At 43.1% G+C, this 22,553-nt stretch overlaps 1 protein-coding gene across 7 annotated transcripts in view; it reads left to right on the forward strand.

Annotated features, from left to right (window-relative positions):
* NAALADL2 (N-acetylated alpha-linked acidic dipeptidase like 2) overlaps nucleotides 1-22,553 on the forward strand; it is an 819,134-nt gene that overhangs the window by 263,192 nt on the left and 533,389 nt on the right. The window contains exon 1 of one of the 7 annotated variants that reach the window (XM_079977822.1): nucleotides 1,787-1,808. The exons of the other annotated variants lie outside the window; for them this stretch is intronic. The gene's annotated coding sequence lies outside the window, so the exon portion shown is untranslated. Of the gene's footprint in view, nucleotides 1-1,786; nucleotides 1,809-22,553 lie in introns of those variants that run through there. 7 annotated transcript variants of the gene reach the window in all.

A 22,553-nucleotide genomic window follows, 5' to 3' on the forward strand; every position in this document is an offset into this window, starting at 1 on the left:
CACTTCAATACATCACTACTGGCTCTCTCTAAATCCCAGCTATTCCCTTTATGCTAATTGTCTTCTCTGCCATTGGGGCTGACATTTGCCAAAGAATTCACTTGCTGCCATTTCATGGGCGAGTCAGAATTTGGTGCTCTGCTACTTCACACACTATGCACATGGTGTGGCCAGGAAATGGTGTCTATGCGTCCTGGATGCTACTGGGCTTGCCTGACTGTGGATGGGCTGCAGTCGTAAGATAAGGTCTACAGCTCTGCAGCAGAGAATATATGCATTTGCAAAGACCCAGGTGTCATCCTTGGCATCTTTCGTTGAAGAACCTCTAGTCAACCAGCTGAGCTGGGGGAAGCTTCCACCTGAAACCCTGGAGAACTGGTGGGCAAGCAGTGGCTAGAAAAGTCTCAGTGGGCACTATGGTGTGTAAGCACATAACAGCCTCTTCTACCCTCTCATAATCGGGTCCCCTTTTAGTCTCTTGAGGTTGCTTTCATGATGTTCTCACAATATCTTTGTCAATATCTTTATTAAATTGTGGCACCCAGAACTGAACACAGTACTCTAGGTGGGGTCTGACCAAGGCAGAATAGAGCAATGCTGTTACTTCCCTTGATTGGGACGCTATACTTCTTCCGCCTAGAATAGCATTCAGTTCCTCCCCTGCTGCATCACACTGTTGACTCATGTTAAGCTTGTGGTCTACTAAGATTGTTTTAACATGTACTGCTGACAAGCCTAGCCTATATTTGTGCAACTGATTCTTCCTGCCTAAGTGTGGAGCCTTACAGTTGTCCCTATTGAAATTCATTTTGCTAGTTTTGTCCCGTTCTCCAAGCTGTTAAGGTCATCTTGAATCCTCTCTTGAAACCCCTCCCAGTTTTGTGCCATCTGCAAATTGAATGAGAATACCCTCGATTCATTCATCCAAGTCATTTATAAAGATGTTGAACAACAACGAACCCAGAACAGAAACCTGCGGCACCTCACTTGCCACCTTTACGGCTCCCCCCCCCCCCCAGTATGCAGCCAGGAGCAGCGAGGAATGGAGCAGCTTATATTTGGGTCTTTTTTCTTTTTTTTCCTCCCCCCTCAAATTTTTAATATGCAGCTTATATTCGGGTGCGGCTTATATTCGGGCCAATACGGTACTTCACCCAGCCCAGATTTTACCAGCTTCTCTGCAAGATTATCATGGGGGGCTTTTTCAAAAGCCTTACAGAAATCAAGATACACTTCAGCCACAGCAGTCCACTAAAGCTTGTAACTGTCAAAAAAAGAAATGGGTGTGTGTGTTTTTCTGGTGGTATTGTGTGGGTGGTTCACTAGGGAAGAACTGGGCAACCCAAATCTATCCTATTTCAGTTTGACTGGTACTCAGTGATATGTCTGCCCCATTCTATGACAGTTTTTAAAAAGTGTACCTGAAAAAATGTATTCTAGTTTGTACACAAATTTTGTTTAAAATATGAATTTTCAATGCATTCATCATCTGTAAAATACGTGTTTTATATTATTTTAATGTGAAAATGTTCATTTCTGTGCAATGAAAGTGCTTTTCAAAATCTGGCATAGTGCACAATTTGACTAGGGATTGTGTTTCAATCCACAAGGAAGTTCAGAGCATTGAGTCTGACCCAACTAATTTCTCCCACAGCCCTTCTGTTGTACATGAAAAAACTCTTTGAGAAGACTTGGGCCTTTTATTGATGATGCGTGTTGAATGGCATTGCCAGGCAGTGAGAGGGGCCAAGGTGGTGGATCAGATATCCTAAAGCAAATGCACTGATATGCGCCACTCTTGAGCACTGGTAATTATTTATGATTTGACATCAGTAAATGGGGCGGGGGGAATCTGCAGGACTAGAACAGAAAAGCAATCTTTTCGGCTCATGCTCTGGGTAATTTGATCTGAAAGTCACTGAGGTACAAAAACACAAAATAACTCAATTGTGCTTCCACAGTGCACATTGTAGAGCTGAATCAATTTTTCCCCCTGTCTGTTCTCTTCAAGCTACCAATTTCTGCATCTTTTCCTCTATTGCTGAGCTTTCATTTTCCCCGTTTTGTTTTCCTTTTCCATTTTGGACCTCTGCCCACCTCCCCATCTCCTCACCCGTTAAGATGCAATGGTATTTTGCAGTTTTGCACTTAAAACAGAGGTATCATTGGAGCAGCTTGGTTCTGCTGTTTAGACTGTTGAAAAACTTTGTATCTCCCCACCTTAATGACTCTGCAGTAAGCTGTGGAGCTCAAATCAAGCCCTGCTGCTACATGGTTAAATCATAAGCACATCATTCTCCAGCAAGTCTTAAGAAAATAAGGTGACACTTGCTGAATTCAACTGTCCATCATCCAGCAGCCCATTTCTATCAGCAGCCAATAAGGATGTGGGGGGGGGGGGATTTGATTCCATTGGCATTTAAAGGTGAACCTATGTACCTAATTCACACTTTATGTGAGAATCAATGCACAGCCATTCTTGAAAGTCCGCATCTCTATGAATTTTGTGGTGCAGTTCTCAAACCAACCACTGTTTTAAAAAACACTTTTATTGGGGAAATGTGTGCTTAGAAATGAATATATTAATGAAAAGAACATAGAAAAATGCATTATATTAGGGGAACCGCTTGGGGAAAAAGTGTACATTAGTAAAAAAAAAGGGGGGGATTTACTTTGAGCAGGTCACACTAAAATGCTGACAAATTTTCATGAGGATTTGAAATAAGAGCTGTAAAAATGTAAAGAACGTAACTGAATATTGGGGGGGGGGGGGGATGAGAAACTGGGAGAGTCAACAGTGACAGATCTGACCGCTCTTGCTCACCACTGTTGCTTACCTATATTTAGTATTCAGTAGCATGGTGCGTTTTTTGAGTACTGATTTCATTTGTCCATTGCTGCATAGAATCTGGACAACATTGTGCCAGTGGAAAGCATGGCTTTCAGATGGTCACATTGTACTGCTTATGGGGAGTTAAGGAGGAGAGGCAAGGTGCACCAGACCAGGCAAGGTGCCGTCCCCGACTGCCAGGACAGACCATCCCTTAAGGTGGAAAAGAAAAACCCATCTCCGAATGCTCATGCGATGACTATCTGCAAGATGTCACATGACCAAAGGGGCATCTTCTGATGACCATCAGTGGACAGGAAGGAAGTGTTCTTATTAGACACATGCACACTCTGGCACATACACACATCAGAATGCAGAACCTCCCTTCTGCTGATACAGCGGCTTATTCCCCTGGTTGTTCCTCAGCTTACGAAATTACATGTAAAAGCCATAAACTCTTTTTGTATCATTCATAAACATAATAAAAAAACAACATTATATCACATAACTTTGACTTGTCAATAATTCTCTCCTTAGCCTGAAGGGTTGGGGAAGAAAATTATTCCTGTTCCACATTTTAATTATGCCATAAACTTTGGGAAATGACTATTGATCTTCTACATATGGCATAAAAAGATTGCTTTCTTCTTGTCATATAAAGACATTCTGAAACATATTAGAGAGATTGAAGCACATGCACTGAACACTCGGATCATTTTCTTCTGTTAAAAAAATGTGATTTTTTTCAAAAATATGCAAGCAAATACTTTTATCTCGGGGGGATGCATTTTAACTAGTTATCTGCAGCAAACAATTTGGCTGGTCAGTTAATACCAATAAATAGCAATTATTTCTTTGTTTATGTACTGATTTTCTTTTTTTAAAAAAATAATATTTATTAAAGTTTCCAGAATAAAAAAATAGAAAAAAGAATAGAAAAAAGAAAAGAATAAAGTTTACACTTAATTTACACACTCTGGGTGGCTTCCAACCGAATATTAAAAACAATACAGTGTCAGACATTAAAAACTTCCCTTAAGTTGTATTTTAAAAGAGTTGTTTATTGCCTTGACATCTGCTGGGAGGGCATTCCACAGGGCAGGTGCCACTACTGAGAAGGCCCTCTGCCTGGTTCCCTGTAATCTCAACTTCTCACAGTGAGGGAACCACCAGAAGGCTCTCAGAGCTGGACCTCAGTGTCTGGGCTGAATAATGGGGGTGGAGACGCTCTTTCAGGTATATAGGACCGAGGCCATTTAGGCCTTTAAAGGTCAGCACCATCACTTTGAATTGTGCTCGGAAACGTACTGGGAGCCAATGAAGATCTTTCAGGACCGGTGTTATGTGGTCTCGGCAGCCACTCCCAGTCACCAGTCTAGCTGCCGCATTCTGGATTAATTGCAGTTTCTGAATGACCTTCAAAGGTAACCCCGCGTAGAGCACATTGCAGTAGTCCAAGCGGGAGATAACTAGAGCATGTTGCCACCATCTAAACTTCCTGTGGAGGGGGTGCACAGGGAAGGGTTTCCCAACAGTCCCAAATTGACATTATGATCAAACACCTCCCTGGCATTCGTTCTCCACCTTTCCCCTTCCACATAGTCTAAAACTGGGCACAGTCAATGCATGGGGGTGGGTGCAGGATCACACCTTCTGTCCCCAGCCGCCTAACCTTCGTGCGTTCATGTTTATTTTATTTATTAAATTTGTATGCCAACTTTTATCACAAGATTGTGGGGCTGTTTAGAAACATAAAAGCACAAAACACATAGTGTAACACCACCACCTCCGTGTTCACAGAGCTTAGGGGGCATTGAAGACAAAGACACCACAATTCTCCCATTCTCATCGCCACCCACAAGCCTTTTGGAACTGTGGAGTTTCCCTGCAGGTTTTTGAAGCCCAGCAAATCAGGATTCTAAGATGCTGGTGGAGCCTCACAAGCACAGAGGCTACCCATGTCACTCTCCAAATTGTGGATAGTAATGGGAATGGCATGGTGGTTGTTGAGCTATTGCAGTTGTGGCCATTGTCACACTTGTGTATGTTGAAGGAGGCATTTGTGAACCTGGTGTTTTTATCCTATTTTTTATATATTAAAAAATGGATTTGTATATTGCTTTTCACATGCAGTGCCAAAGCGTGTCACAGGATTAAAGCAATATGACACGGGAACAAATCAACATATACAGGGGAAACAAACAGTGGAAAATAAAATGTAAGCATTCCTAGTCTTGTATGAAGATCCTTTCAAATTTTTCAAACTTTGCCCTAGAAGAAGCTATACCTTTTGGTGAAATTTTGGTGGCAAATCTACACTCTGCTACAGGTGGTAATAATAATAATAATAATAATAATAATAATAATAATAATAATAACAATAACAACAACAACAACAACAACAACAACAATTGTTGTTGTTGTTGTTGTTGTTGTTGTTATTTATGTATACCCCACCCATCTGACTGGGTTTCCCCAGCCATTCTGGGCGGCTCCCAACAGAATATTAAAAACACGATAAAACATCAAACGTTTAAAACCTTCCCTAAACAGGTTGGCTACTGTTTAGAGAGCCAGTGTGGTGTAGTGGTTAAGAGCGGTAGTCTCGTAATCTGGTGAACCGGGTTCGCTTCCCCGCTCCTCCACATGCAGCTGCTGGGTGACCTTGGGCTAGTCACACTTCTCTGAAGTCTCTCAGCCCCACTCACCTCACAGAGTGTTTGTTGTGGGGGAGAAAGGGAAAGGAGATTGTAAGCCGCTTTGAGACTCCTTAGGGTAGTGATAAAGTGGGATATCAAATCCAAACTCCACCTCCTCCTCCTCTTCTTCTTCTTCTTTTTCCTACTGGCTCTTGGACCCTGTGTATAGTTAAAAAGGAAGTGAATCTGGCCTTTCTTCAACTAGAACAATTGGAGCATTTGTGAAAAGTCTGTGGTATTGCAGCCGCTTTGGCCATGGTGAGGCAGAACCAGGCTCACAAAGTCACATGATTATACCATGTTTATGAAATGGGTGTGTGTATGTATTGCATTACTTTAAAAATCTTAAGGGGGGGGGAACTACTGAGCTATAGTTGCTGGGAAATAAAGACTAATAATGCAAAAATGTAACTGTGAATAGAAGGACAATTGGACATCTCAGATTTGAGCTTTTTCGTATGTTCTGAAACATGCATTTGCTACACCTGCATTATAGCAAATGGCTGCCTCTGAAGAATGTTTGTATTTTGCTTCTTGCGACATTCTGTATTGGCCACTTGGTAAGACATGTTTTATTGGTGAAAAATATGCAGGTAATTATGGCTACGGTTGCAATTTAATGAAATTAAATGGTCAGATGCCTGCCAAGAATTCCGGGACTCAAAGAAAAGCAAGAAGAAACCAGTTCATGCCTTTCTTCTCGAAACTGGGCTTCTAGACAAAAAATGAATAATGATGCACTGAGCAGAAACATCAAGATCCTTTGATTCAGTCTAATTCTCCCATGCACTCTGCTGCTTTCCACTGTGAAGGCAGCAATGAGGGAGTGTGGTTGAAAGCCACAGAGATCTCACAGATGAATCTCACTTACTGTTGAAGTGCCCACCTGGATCCATCATGGCTGACGATGCTTGACTTCACCTTTAATTCAGTACTCCACTTTCAACTGTGAAGGTGGCATTGGTAGAATGGTGGCTAGTGGCTATGGTGGCTCCACTAGTTGCCTTGCCTTGTGCTAGTGAGGTGCCCACTGAGCCAATTGTGATTGTCCATGCTTGGAAGTGATCGCACAAGGTGCCTAGTCTGATTGTGGACCAACCCAGAAGTGGAAGGTGAGGCCAGTAAGCCTTGGTGCAGTGATGGGGCTGTGAAGGGCAACACCAGAACAGGCCTTGGCCAAGGAACCACTCATAAGCTCATAGGGCTTGTGAGAAGAAGCACACACACACCTCATGGCTTCCTTCCACATGCTGGGGCAAGGTGAGAAGGGAACTGGAAATACTTGGGGGCTGAGACAGAACCTGAAGGGGGACAGAGACCTTGTTGTGTTTTCTTCTTCCAAGTCATAGGCAGCCTACCTGCTAAGAAGAGATAAGTGGTAGGCAGGCAAGCAAGGAGAAAGAATCAAACCAACTGGTAATATTTTCTGGTAATATTCTCAAGAGAATGCAGCCTATGGCATGGATCTTCCACCTTCTCTAACCAATATCAAAAGTTGAATATAGTTTTTTTCAGCCTGAGGGTTGAATTATTTCATGGGCAACCTTCCATGGTCCACAGCCCACTGGTGCACGTGGCCAGAAACAAAATGGATGGGGCAATGGAGGTCACTCATACTTTTGTACCATAAGCTATATTCCAGCTGAGCAAAGGTCAGAGGTTTCTACATGCACACACACACACACACAGTCACAATCTCTATCCTCAGGACAGCAAAAGGCATAGTGCAATGATGTCTCCCCTCCATTGCCGCAGCCAGGCAGCAGAACTTGAGGGGAGGACAGAATAGGCCGAGCAAGAGGCATGGTCTGGAGAGAGTCCTGAGGACCAGACAGAGAGAGCTAGAGGACCATATTTGGTCATAGGCTAGAGGTTCTCTGTGGTTTTCATATATAACTGCCAATATGTGATTTCTTTTGCTCTTCAGATGGTCAGTGGGTGGAACCAGTTGAAAGTTGGAGCTATAATTGTGTGTGTTTTCTGAAGAGCATGTGGTAATGACCAGCAGTGATGGGCATTTTTAAACCCTGAGTTTTGAACTTCCATAGCTTGTGTTGTAATAGGTTCTTTTGTGCTTTGGTGTGATAGGGGGGACTTAATTTGGTGACGCTAATGGTGGGCGAGGTGGAGGCCGAATTCACACAAGTCTGTTAATATTTCTAGCACTGAGCAGCATGTGAAAAAGTCACTCAGCTCTTCTATAGGAAGCCCCCCCCCCACTCACCTGCTTTTCTCCTTTCCACTGTGCCAGGTAAGGCTTGAAGTATAAATCCTGGCAATGAGAATTTCCTTTTCCCTTTGAATGAGGAGAAGGCAGCTGAACTCTCACGAGTGTCTGAGGTTGCCAAGACCTGTAGGCTGCATTCCAGCAGGTACACAATGAACCAATTAGAAACATGCAGGGTGACAAAATGTGCCGTACGGGGGCAGTCAGTCAATTTGGATGAAGTTCCACGTCGAACAATGCCTTTGGAATTCTACCTCATGTAAGCAGCGGAATGCCAAGAACACACACACATTTAGAAAGGAAGAAAGTTAGAAGAAAGTGGAATTAATTCTGATGGCAGCATGAAAAAGAGAACACACTGGGGAGAAATGATTCCAATTTACTTTTTCTTGTAGTTATTGGGAAATACACACACACACACACACATACACACAGCCCTCCTGGATCAAACCAAAGGCCTATCTATTCCAGCATCCTGTTCTCGCAGTAGCCAGCCAGATGCCAACCTAGCAGTCTGAAAGCACGCGAGTGCAAGTAGATAAATAGGTACCACTGCAGTGGGAAGGTAAACTGTGTTTCCATGCGCTTTGGTTTCCGCCATAGTGTTCTGTTGCACCAGAAGCATTTTAGTCATGCTGACCACATGACCCAGAAAGCTGTCTGTGGACAAACGGCAGCTCTCTTTGACCTGAAGTGAGATGAGTGCTGCATCCCATAGTTGCCTTTGACTGGACTTAAACGCCCAGGGATCCTTTGCCTTTTTCTTCTTCTTATGTTTATGGGAAGCTTAGAGGGACAATACTTTCCCCACTTCTTATTCCCAGAAGACAGAGGCATATGGACAGCAGAAGTTGCACTTTTTATGGTTGTCAGTTGCTTTAAATAGTTTTAATATTATGAGAGGGTAAATAATAATAATCATAAAAAGGGTAAAGGGACCCCTGACCATTAGGTCCAGTCGTGGCCGACTCTGGGGTTGTGGCGCTCATCTCGCTTTATTGGCCAAGGGAGCCAGCGTACAGCTTCCGGGTCATGTTGCCAGCATGACTAAGCCGCTTCAGGTGAAACAGAGTAGGGCACGGAAACGCCGTTTACCTTCCCACCGGAGCGGTACCTATTTATCTACTTGCACTTTGATGTGCTTTCGAACTGCTAGGTTGGCAGGCGCTGGGACCAAGCAATGGGAGCTCACCCCGTCGTGGGGATTCGAACCGCAAACCTTCTGATCGGCAAGCCCTAGGCTCTGTGGTTTAACCCACAGCACCACCCACGTCCCAAATAATAATAATGATGATGATGATGATGATGCATGGCGATCATGGCTCATAGCCATCAATTGACATCCTCCTGTCAGATGTCAGGGGATAAACAACTGTTCGATGTTCGATGTTTTACTACGTTTTCCTATTTAGTTGAAAGCAGCCCAGAGGGGCTGGGGTAACCCAGTCACACAGGTGGGGTGCGAATAATAAAATTATCACCATCATCATTGGTCTGACCTTCTCTTAAAGCTACCCAAATTAGTGACCATCTCTGCATTTTGTGGAAGTGAACTCCATAGTTTAGCTAGTGGAGAAGTATTTTTCCATTGTCTGTACTGAATCTTCCATTGCTCACTTTCATTAGAATTCATGACTTCTAGTATTATAAAAGTGAGGGGACTTCTCCCCATCCACTTTCTCCACTCTATGCATAAGTTTATATGCTTCAGTTCAACCTTAACACACACACGTAATATATAGCAGGAAAAATTCAATATATTGAATTACTTGAGTCTGAAGGCAACTTCACTCTGTTTAAGTGTTCACATGAGGATGTGAGCCTTTCAAGTGAGACTAAAAGTGGCCTTTGGACATGCACTTACAATGTAAAATGTCTGTAGTATTTGGGATTCGTAATTCATATTCTGCCCAATGTTCCTACAAGTGCATCCTCAGGCTGCCTCGCAGTGGTACAAAACGTCTTCAGCGCGCTTTAAATATGGTTGCGTGCATGGAGGAATGCACTCGGCATTTTTAAAAAAGTGAAATCAGAAGTGGACTCAATGCACAATGCCTCCAATAAATGCATCAGAGCCGCTTCATTATGATACGTTAGTGCTGCGGTCTCCTAGCAGTTGCTCCAGGAATGCCGGGTTTCTTTTGGAAGTGAGTGAAACTGTTTAGTCTGAAAACAGGAGGCCTTGGGCTATCGGGCTCTTCCCATTCAAGTAATGAGAAAAATCCTTGGCAGCTACATTTCGCTTTATTAACTACTTTTGTGATGGGGTTTCTGAGCTTACTCTGAGTCCATCCAACTCCAGCTTTGATCAGCTTTGGCTTCACATCTATTGGCAATCTGGACTTCCCGCTGGAGGCGATGGGTGCAGATGGAGCAAGGCATGCATTACCTCCTGCTGTTCAGATCAGATCGCTATGTTCTTAGAGGATCAAGAGAGAAGAATCAAGGAGTTCTAATGGCAGCATCTATGGCGTCCCTCGGATGGCGCTGTGGTCTAAAACACTGAGCCTCTTGGGCTTGCAGATTGGAAGGTCGGTGGTTCAAATCCCCGCAACGGGGTGAGCTCCCGTTGCTTGGTCCCAGCTCCTGCTAACCTAGCAGTTCAAAAGCACACCCAAAAGTGCAAGTAGATAAATAGGTACTGCTTTGGTGAGAAGGTAAGCGGCGTTTCCGTGCGCTGCTCTGGTTTCGCCAGAGGCGGCTTAGTCATGCTGGCCACATGACCCAGGAAACTGTCTGCGGACAAATGCCAGCTCCTTCGGGCCTGCAAAGAGAGATGAGCGCTGCAACCCCAGAATCGTCTGCGACTGGACTTAACTGTCAGGGGTCCTTTACCTTTACCTATGGCGTCCCCACCTAAGATTACCACAATCTTCGGCAAAAGTCTTTTTCACCACGTCTGACCTGATCTTTTAACTGAAGATGCCAGAGACTTCACTTGGGATGCAAAAATACATCCCAGTACTGAGCTATATCCCCCGCCCACAATGGAAATCCTTAGAACAGGGGTCAGCAAACTTTTTTAGGAGGGGGCCAGTTTACTGCCCCTCAGGCCTTGTGACGGGCCGGACGGGCCGGATTCCAAACCCCTTTGTTCTCTTCCCGTGGACATCCATGAAATTTGTTCCCAGCTTCATGTGTTCCCCATGCTTTTTGAGCTAGCGTTTGAATTGGGTCACTCCTGGATATCTGACACCACACATGTGACCATATCAATGTTCCTGTAAAACATCCCTGATACATTGTAACGTGGAAGGTTTTGCTGCTGTCTAGATCACATTTCCTGCATAGTAGCTTTTCCATTCACGGGCTGCGGACTTTGTCTAATTTCTTTCTAATTTAAATGTTAATGATCCCTCTTTTGAGATGAAAGAGGGATATTTCTATTTGTTTAACATTCAGTCACTTTGAGAAAATGAAGATTTATTTTATCCCCCCCCCCAAAAAAAATGATCACAGTAGCTATAATGTCTCAAGGATTCTCATTGAATAATTTAGTCCTCGCTGTGTGAGAGAACTATTTGCTTAGAACAGCCAACTTTATAAGTGTGTCTCCTACATTGCCTTGCCCTTCACAAGCAATGCATTCTGCTATATTACTGCTTTGACATTTTTTATTACGGCCTTTTGATTGCCTCTTTTAAAATTAAAATTGTGGTGATTGTATATACTTGTGTGTGTGTCTCTCTCTCTCTCTCTCTCTCTGTGTGTGTGTGTGTCTTTGTGTTATTCAGAAAAACAAATCTAAATGCTCATAGCTTTTCTTGTTTTGCATTTTTTGGGTGGTGGTAGCAATTTTAATTGCAAATTTATAAATGGGGAAATGTTAGCTGTCATGTTTTATCTGAGGACAGGCATCAAGCAATCCTAGTTCAGCATTCAGCATGGACTGTTTGCAAGAAACAGTTTGAGGGTTACAGCTGTGGGGAACAGGGAAGGCACACAGTCATTATGAAACGGATGTAACTCCTTCATACATGCCCTGATTGTGACAATTATGTGATCATTCTGGACTCACACACGTTTAATTTACGTTCACAAAGTGCCTGCAATTTACTAAGACTGAAATCTTATATCCAGTTACTTCAAAGTAAGCCCTATTGAACTTAATAAGTCTTACTTCTGACTAGAAAGAACAGGATTGCACTGTTAGCGCTTAGGGATGCAAAAAGGCACATTTTTCCTGTTCTGTCCTGTAACCGTTGCATGCATCACTGTTTCTGTCCCACTGCATTTCATCTTCCACCAAAAAAGACATGGTTCAACCTGCTGTCCACTACATCAAAACTATGCTACTTACATAATTATGTAATTTACATACATTGCCATTACATCATTCCACTCCATTAATTGCAGTAATGAGGAAACACAATGCAAACAGGGGAAACATAGTTAACTGTGTATCATTTGCAGACAGTAACAGTGAATACTGATTGTATTTATTGGATTGGTTTCCATTCTGGGTTTTGTATGAATAAGCAAACATTGGCAATTTCTATTTCTGTTTCAGTTTTTGATAGAATCCAGCTCCCTGCCCTCAGGCTTCTACTCAGAAGGACTCAGCATAAAATAATATTTGAAAATGGAGGGGGACGAATAAACAAATTTAGATACCATTTATTTAAAGTTAGGTCCCCAGCCCTTACTCAGCCAAAGATACACCAGTGTAACCTGCTCATTGAAATTGAAATACTTTATTGTAACTTGTACAACTTGTATACAGTGAGATTACACGAACATCCCCCCCCACACTCAGCTCTCTTAGTCTTAATTCCCCTCGTTTATTGATGCATACCCACCAAACCCAAAAGTCAGTTGCCCTGTTGTTATTTTTTCATTCAGCAGCCTAACAGCCCACGGATAGTAGCTGTTCTTTACCCTGTTGGTGCGACTAATCATGCTCCTATATCTTCTGCCTGAGGGCAGGAGATCAAGAAAGTGCCGGCCAGGGTGTGAATCATCCCTGAGAATTTTCCTCACTCTCCTGAGGCAAAGTTCTTCTGCTATTTCATCCAGTGGATTCACGGGACAGCCCACGGTATCTTGTGCTGTATTCACCACCCTCTGTAGGCACTTCCTATCAGATGATGTCAAACCAGCATACCACACCATGATGCAGTATGAAAGGACACTTTCTTTTGTTGACTGGTAGAAGGAGATCATCAAATGTTGATTGACATCGTTCTTCCGCAATACTCTGAGGAGATGGAGTCTCTGTCGGGCTTTCTTAACCACCTGGGTTGTTTTTATTTTCCAAGTAAGGTCTTCACTGAGATAAACTCCTAGGAATTCAAAGGAAGAGACTCTGTTCACACAGCCCTCCCCGATGTACAGCGGGGCTAGTTCTTCTCATGCTCATCCCAGTTTAGCTGGAACTTAGCCACCTAAGCCTATGCTGGCTGAGCCAAGTCCCAAAGAAGGATGGGATGGAGCCAGAGACAGTAGACTTAAGCTGGATCTTAAGCCCATTCAGTTCAGCCATGTGACCTAGCAACTGAGGGCAGGACACTGTTGTTGCCCCTCTTGTGGACTTAGGTACCATAGCAGCTGCAACAACCCCACTGCTGAATAACCTTTGGATCTAGCATAACTTTACACTGGCTTAATTTACACTGGCTTGCTTTATGCTGGCTTCTTGTGGATAGGATTGGTCCCTCTGTTAAACTTATTCACCCTGCTGGCCCCTGCTTTAGTATGTTGTTGGACTCCAGTGCCCATCAGACAAAGTGAATGGTCAGGGGGTGATGGGAGTTGGAGTCCAACAACCTCTGAAAGGGCCTTGGGCTCCTTGCCTGACATCAAGAATCCTAGGACACATTTGTTACTGTTTTGGTAATCTCTGCTGAGCTTCTTCTCACGACTAGGCATTTATTTAGTTTATCAACTAAATTTACACCCCATCCCTCATTCAAAACAAAGCACAGAGAAGCTTACCATTTGGATCCCTTCCAGTCGGGATTCTGGCCTCATCATGGGACTAAAACTGCCTTGGTCGCACTGGTTGATGATCTCCGGCGGGCTAGGGACAAAGGTGAGAGCTGTTTCCTAGTTCTGCTGGATCTCTCAGCAGCGTTTGATACCATCGACCATAACATCCTTCTGGACCGTCTTGAGGGGCTGGGAGCTGGGGGCACTGTCATACAGTGGTTCCGCTCCTTCCTCCTGGGCTGTGTTCAGAAAGTGGTGGGGGGGGATGAGTGTTCAGACCCCTGGGCTCTCACTTGGGGGGTGCCTCAGGGTTCTGTCCTCTCCCCCATGCTTTTCAACATTTACATGCAGCCACTGGGGGAGATCATCAGGAGGTTTGGGCTGGGTGTTCATCAGTATGCGGATGATACCCAGCTCTACCTCTCTTTTAAATCAGAACCAGTGAAGGCGGTGAAGATCCTGTGTGAGTGTCTGGAAGCGGTTGGAGGATGGATGGCGAGCTAACAGATTGAGGTTGAATCCTGACAAGACAGAAGTACTGTTTTTGGGGGACAGGAGGCGGGCAGGTGTGGAGGATTCCCTGGTCCTGAATAGGGTAACTGTGCCCCTGAAGGACTAGGTGCGCAGCCTGGGAGTCATTTTGGACTCAGAGCTGTCCATGGAGGCACAGGTCAAATCTGTATCCAGGGCAGCTGTTTACCAGCTCCATCTGGTACGTAGGCTGAGACCCTATCTGCCTGCAGACTGTCTCGCCAGAGTGGTACATGCTCTGGTTATCTCCCGCTTGGACTACTGCAATGCGCTCTACGTGGGGCTACCTTTGAAGGTGACCCAGAAACTACAACTAATCCAGAATGCGGCAGCTAGACTGGTGACTGGGAGCGACCGCCGAGACCATATAACACCGGTCTTGAAAGACCTACATTGGCTCTCAGTACGTTTCCGAGCACAATTCAAAGTGTTGGTGCTGACCTTTAAAGCCCTAAACGGCCTCGGTCCAGTATATCTGAAGGAGCGTCTCCTCCCCCGTCGTTCTGCCCGGACACTGAGGTCCAGCTCCAAGGGCCTTCTGGCGGTTCCCTCACTGCGAGAGGCCAAGTTACAGGGAACCAGTCAGAGGGCCTTCTCGGTAGTGGCGCCCGCCCTGTGGAACGCCCTCCCATCAGATGTCAAAGTGATAAACATCTACCTGACATTCAGACATCTGAAGGCAGCCCTGTTCAGGGAAGTTTTTAATATGTGACATTTTAGTGTATCTTTCATCTTTGTTGGAAGCCGCTTAGAGTGGCTAGGGAAACCCAGCCAGATGGGCGGGGTACAAATAATAAATTATTATTATTATATTATTATTATTATTATTATTATTATTATTATTATTATTACAGCCAGGAAAATATCATATCATAATCATAAGAAAGCAAAACCAACAAAATGCAATACAATGAACGGCAGTGAAAAAACTCTCCGCCAAGACCAGACCACAAATAATGCTACAGAATCTAAATGCCCAGATTAATAAAAATGTCTTCAACTGTTTCTTAAATATTCCACTGGGGAAGACGGACTATCATTTGGGTGATATGGTAGTCAACCATCATATTCTCCCTTTCAAAGGAGAATAATTAAGCACATAACAGGACTGATGGTATTTAAGAGTGTTTAACTTTGGCTGAATCATGCCCATCACTGCAGCATACATACATTTCTTTGGGTGGCGGCAGGCTGGTGCGGGGGGAGGACATGGGAGAGAAGGATCTCCTAATTCTGCATTAAATAAGAACGGGCTAATAATCTTATATATGGTGCCATAAAATGGCATCCCATAAACTACAGTAATGGCTTTTATTCTGAAAATGCTCCTAGCATCCTAAGTGAAGAAGCATAAATGTGACTTCCCTTTCAAATGGAGAAGCTGATGCTTCTGTTTATGGCAACAGCTGGAGCTGCCGTTATATTTTATTTTGTCATCCCCGCCCTCTTTATGGCTCCAGGTAATGAAGCAGTCCATTTATGTGAAATAGTTGCATCACTAGTTTTTGCACCTCTTATCATTCTACTTCGTTTTGTTTTAGAGGGTTTTAATTGCTATTCATCTCCATACTGGGTTATGCTGGGCTAAGCACTTCTTGTCTGTTGTTGCTGCAAGATTCACTATTAGGCAGGGAGAGTCAAAATTATTCAATTCAATCCTTATATTAAAAAGTGTGACTGGAGTGTTGGACTATCTCAAGTCCCTTTGCAGCCATGAAGCTCACTAGGTGACCTTGGACCAACTGCAACCACTCAGGATCATCCTGTTTCTGTCCCATGGCAGTTTCACATGCATTCAACGTTAGGTACACAACTCATCCCATTTTCTGCAGATTTTGCTAAAAACACACTGTATTTGAATTGTATACATTTTTGTATGCTCTTCTCTTCTCTTTGGCGATCGCTCATAGCCGAGTAAGATTGTCTTCCATAAACACGGTTTTAACAGTGAGTCCATAAGTGACTGTGGAGGCCAATTATCGATCCACACGTCCTTCCACAGTGGGAACATGGGTTTTTGGGCGGGAGTTGATCACGGTGTGGACTTGCCAAGCATACCTTCCTCTTAGCACGTTTCTCCTTTGCGTCCTGAGTTCATGCTTCTTCAAAGTCCATGACACCTTCGGTAAAAGCTGTTCTGCAATTGGAGTGCTCGCAGGCCAGTGTTTCCTAGTTGTTGGTGTTTATTCTACATTTTTTCATATTTGCCTTGAGAGAGTCTTTAAACCTCTTTTGTTGACCACCAGCATTACGCTTTCCTTTTTTAAGTTCAGGATAGAGTAGTTGCTTTAGAAGCCGACAATCAGGCATCCGAACAACATGACCAGACCAACGAAGCTGATGTTGAAGAATCATGGCTTCAACACTGGTGATTTTGGTATGCTTCACTCCTCCAAATACGGATTTTGTTTGAATTTCCCTCCTTAAACTGCATTTCTCTACTTTTCTATGCAATTCTGCCTAAAAAAGACAGGCACATTTCCCCATGAAATAAAGAGGTTTTTAAGGAACTTTTTGAGCTGAAACCGCACCACAGAAATTTCGAAGAAATTGCATAACAGGAACATAGGAAACTGCTTTATACTGAGCAAGACCATGTAGCTCAGTATTGTCCACACTGATTGGAAGAGGATCTCCCAGGTTTCAGAGAGGGGGCATTCTCAACCTTACCTATAGATGCCAGGGATTGAACTTGAGATCTTCTATCCAAAACTAATGCTGTACCATTGATCAAACCCCCTTCCCAAATGAACTGTGTTCTATCCTACTATCTACATATTAGGTCAGTTTGCTTTGTAACATAGATTGAATGAAATTGTCCTCCAGCCCTACCTCCTAGCCTGAATTGAGGAGTGGGGAGGAGGGAGAGAGACAAAACAGGTAGGAAACCTTGAGCTCCTTGGAGGAAAGATGAAATATAATTGCTGCTGCATAGCCATCGCGGCAACTGGCACATCCTAGATCAGGCTTCCTCAACCTTGGCCCTCCAGATGTTTTGAGACTACAGTTCCCATCCTCCCTGACCACTGGTCCTGCTAGCTAGGGATCATGGGAGTTGTAGGTGAAAAACATCTGGAGGGCCGAGGTTCAGGAAGCCTGTCCTAGATGCAACAGAGAGAACTTGTGAGTTTCTGAATGTGCTTGAGTACAACCCTCATCATCCCTGGCCTTGGCCACGCTGGCTTAGACTTACTCCACCCCTGTCTTATACATTGACAGCTAGTTCATTCTCCAACCCTGGATCCTTTCCTGTAGCCAAAACAGCATACCTTTGTCACAAGGGGGAGGTATTCGGCAGGTTCAGAAAACTCCCAAGGCTGCAGATCTAACAAAAATATTGAGAGGAGATCCCTCTCCCACAAAAATATATAGCCAATGTGAACTGAGCATGATCAGTAGCCATGATTATTCCAGGGGGACAGAAACTGGGTGTGTATGTGGAATGGAGTATCCTGGAAATGGGTGTGGTTTTGCTGGCTGGAATTGGATCTCTCCATATTGCAGAATTTTGTTAAAGGTCCCTCTTGTAGGTAATGATAAGGCAATTATATCCACTGAACTGGATATAACACCGAATGCAAGCAAAGACAGCATTTATGCTTAACGATGAGAGAAGCAAGGAAGTGTTGGCGATGCATGCCAGGAAGCATTAATCTTGTGCCTTTCCTTTAAAGGCTGTGATCAAAACTGGATTGTTGTGAGGGAGGCAGTAGAAAAATAGGCCCTTCAAGGCAGAAAGGTCAGAGTTCCCTGTCTCTTAAGAATGCCAGAATTCCTTTTTTTTTTAAAAAAAAAAAAAAAAAAAAGGCTGGTTCAGCCATCAGTCAAGAATAAACGATGCCTCAAATAATCGGGAGGCTTGACTAAAAATGGCCTAGTAGCTGAACTGTGGAGGTAATTATCGCTGGCCTTCTTTGGTGGTTTCCTCTGGCAGAATGAAAGAGAGAGAGGTTCAAAGGAATGGATGACTTAGGTGCTCTTTGAGGAAGAGAGGGAAAGGCATCTCGGAGGATAAGAGAGCCTCGAAAGGCAACTAACTGTGCTGTTTTTGTCAGGTTCAATAAATCCTCCCCAAACCTGCATAAGTCAGATTGGCCCTGCACAACTTAGGGCTGGCCAAGATGAAGACCTACGGGCCACCAGCCATGTCTTAGGCCCACCGCTTGCTTCTCAACTTCCCTGTTTTCAGAGTCCCAGACAGTCAGCAAAAACACAAAGCTTATTGAGCTTTGGTGGACAAGTTTGCATGTTGCTGGGCTGTGTTTGGCATTTGTAGGTCACTTGTGAGACTTTCATAGAGACCCTCACCAAAAAGAATAAGATACATGCATTAACTGTTGTAATTTTATTGATTGATTGATGGTAAGGCTCAGAGTATAAGGAAATGTTCATATGTTGATAGTGGCAAGGCCTATCTACTGCAAGGTTTGGGAAAGATTTACTAGGAATAGTATTCTACTAGAATAGCACTTGCTAGAATACTGTTATTATATGGTATGGGATACAAGTTTATTTTAAAAATGGATGTATAAACTGAGGCTTATAAGAGGTCAAAGCAAGTTAGATTGCAGTTTAATTTAATTTTGTAGACTACATCAATAGAAAAGAACATAGGCAAGCCTTGCGACCAGCAGACAAATGAAGTTGGTTGCAGTATTAAACTTATTTCATCCAATATGGTAACTCGGGTTTTGATGAGCCCTGTGTCTTTTCCCGTCCTTGTGAAAAAGCATTGTATTGATTGGAGTATGTTTTGTTGTGTACACCTTTAACATTGCTGATTCTAAATATTGTTGGAATTCTTCAAGATTTTTCCTAGCTAATTTTACTTTATTTTATTTTTCTGATATATCTAATTTTGCTTTAAAATGAACTATTGTTTATTTTATTTCGCTTAGTTTATGTTTAAGACAAAAAGAAATTATTGTGCTATATGTTAAAGCCTAATTTCTTTATTAAAATAATTAAGATAATCCATTAAAATGCTTTAAAGACTAATAATAATAATAATAATAATAATAATAGTTGTTGTAATTACAGCACATATTGGAATGGCCATCTGGAATTCTGGCGGCCATGCTTAATCCTTTGATGGATCTACTAGACCAAGTGTCCCTATTTTCCGGAGACAGCCCGAGATTTACAGAAGCCATCCCGGTTTCTGATTTGATCCCAGAATGTCCCACTTTTCTTTAGGATGTTCCTATTCTCATTGGAGAAATGTTGGAGGGTATGAAGTTATGTTACCTCTGAGCCAAGGAGATAAGTAACTACACAACCTTTATATTGTCATCATTGAATTCACACTTGGATTTTTACATAATGAATAGAAATGTATAATATAGCAAAAGCTAGTAGTGCTCAACCCATCCAATTTATGAACAAAATATCATTAACATGGCTTAACAACCAACATCAATTTTATTTTTTTAAGAAAAATAGTTAGTAGATTTATTCAGTTTGTGCTAGCTTTGGGTCTCTTTCCATGCTTATTCTCTTCAATGCCTCAGAAGTAGTATTTGACACAAATAATACATGTAATATTAACATGTACATGAGGAGAGATTTTTCTTTTAGGAAAGAGGGAGAAAAAAAGCTCTGCAGCTCAGAGATAAAATGCAATATGGCTATTGCTAAGGGAGCTACATTTATTTCTTTGAATAGCAAAACAAATTATGTGAGCAAGACAGCTGTGCATCGTCAATACATAAGTTAGTGTTACCTTTGGGCTGCAGAAGTTAACTTGCTGTTTGCCAGATTTCTGATTGTTGAAGCCCCTTTTTGTTTCCAACAGAAATTGTTGGCACAATTCAGGCTGACAGTGAAACGCGAGCATTTTAGAGTGTAAAAGTGGAACAAACTATCTGGTGTGAAAATTCTTCTGGGCCAGATTTGAAAAGGTTCAGGGTATGGCACAGTATCTCATTGATTTCCAAGTCTCTGTGATGCTCAGCAGGTGATCTGTGAGGTTTTCAGACATTTTGTAGGCTCGGGAGAATATCAGGCAACTCACCAGAATGAAAATGCACCCATCAATGCCAAGATGCCAGCACATCTGTAAGTATGTTGCAGATAGATAGATAAATAAGACAGACAGACAGACAGACAGACAGACAGACAGACAGACAATTTCGGGTTAGCTTCTTCATAGCTGCTGCTAACCACTCTGAAAAAAGCAATATACCATCACAGTAATATATCTTTTTATTGTGAAGGGTTTTTTGTTTGTTTGTTTGTTTGTTTGTTTTACTTTACACTTTTAATATGTGGAGATTAAGGCTACCTCACATTTCAGTTTTTATATTGTTCCAGGAAGTGCGAACTAGGTAAGGTAAAGGTAAAGGGACCCCTGACCATTAAGTCCAGTCATGACCGACTCTCGCTTTATTAGCCGAGGGAGCCGGCGTACAGCTTCCGGGTCATGTGGCCAGCATGACTAAGCCACTTCTGGCGAAACCAGAGCAGTGCATGGAAATGCTGTTTACCTTCCCGGCGGAACGGTACCTATTTATCTACTTGCACTTTGACATGCTTTCAAACTGCTAGGTTGGCAGGAGCTGGGACCGAACAACGGGAGCTCACCCTTTCACGGAGATTCGAACCGCTGACCTTCGGATCGGCAAGTCGTAGGCTCTGTGGTTTAACCCACAGCATCTCCCGCGTCCCTGTGAACTAGGTAGATTTGAACTAGGTAGATTTGAATTAAAAAGTGAAGCCAGCAGAATTTCTCACCCATCCCTAGGTCCCGGTCCCAATGGTCAAAGAGTGTAGCATTCCCTTGGCAATGGAGCAACTCCCAGCGCCATCGTGCCTGCTTTCTTTCCCACGACTCTAATGGTGGGCCCACTTTCTGCTTTCTCATTGTGTAGAGAATTTTGTGCTATCTTGCTGTGGTGGTGGTTGTGACTCTTATTATTACCCTCACATTTGTGCTAGGCCTCAAAAGTGATCACAGTACTTCTGAATCTCAGCATGGTCCCATAAACGTGATTCTGCCATTTACCTTTCGGGGAAGCATAGGGCCACTTTCTAACACAAATTTTGGCTGACTACCAAGGCTGGCCAAAATTTACAAACTGTAATGATGTAATGATGGGGCTCTTGCTTTGGAAGTAAAAGGTTCCCAGCTTATTTTCCAGGTCGAGCTGTGAAAGTCACTTGTTGGAAACCCCGAAGGCCCAGGGCTGGTCAGTGTTGTGTAGGAAATGCTAAGCTAGGTAGACTAATGGCCTGACACAATATTAGAGAGCATGCTATATATTAGTGAGCTGAAGTCTCTCTGTGTGTTCATAGATATATTTTTTAGTTTGACACTTGAAAATAACATCAAAAATGATGCATTTTCTCCACAAGGCCATTGTTTTTTACTGATGCTGTGTAGAAAAAACAAATGACATAATGATCCATTCAGGAAAAATGGAATGATAGTGTCAGTGCATCCGATCTACATTTCAAAGTAGTCCAGAGTATGAAATTCTCATAGACTTTATTTGCTGCAAGCATTGAAATTAAATTTGAGACATTGTGTTGACAGGCACACATTTATCACCACGTGTGTGTGTGTGTTCAGACTACCAAGTTGTATATGATGGCAGCCTTCAAAGCCTTGATTATGTCTGGCTAGACTTCATTTCTCTGGAACTTATCAAGTAACCAAGGAGTTTACACCAAGGCACAATAAGGGGCCATGAATCTGATCACTACCAATATCCTGTTTATCGTCATGGCTTTGTGATTGGTATTGCGCATGCATAGAATGCATAAAAACTAATGTGATGTGTGTGGTGGTGGTGGGGAGAGAATATATAGATATAAATGAAGTCCAACACTGCTATGGTGTTACATTGAGAGGGATCCACACCCATGACATGCATCTGATTTTATATAGTCATATTTCCAGCCGTATGAGGCATACTGAGGTAGTTTCCCAGCACCAAACCCACAAGATGTCATTATCATCATTACTGCCCTACCTTTTTTTCCACCCCTATCCAATGAGACAATATGAAATCATTGCAATTGGTACTGGGAGCCACTAATCTGCAGTAATAGTGTTTCCTCTCTTCCTCCCTTATATGCTGTACTCATTCTGCCACTGAAACACCTTACAATGCTTAGCATCTTATCTTAAGGGATGAAATGGTTTCCCAGCATCTGTGCTCACTTATAAAGAGGTGAGGATGAGAATTGATTGAATTGCATGAAACCCCACATGAAGAAGAAGAAGAAGAGGAAGAAAAGCTACACACACAGACACGGTGGGCATTTGTTAAATGGACTGGAATCTTGGTCTGAAAAGCAATTTTGATCACTGACTGGCTTTTGGTGAAGCCAGAGG

This window comes from Podarcis cretensis, assembly GCF_951804945.1.
Source record: "Podarcis cretensis genome assembly, chromosome: 5".
Taxonomy (NCBI): domain Eukaryota; kingdom Metazoa; phylum Chordata; class Lepidosauria; order Squamata; family Lacertidae; genus Podarcis; species Podarcis cretensis.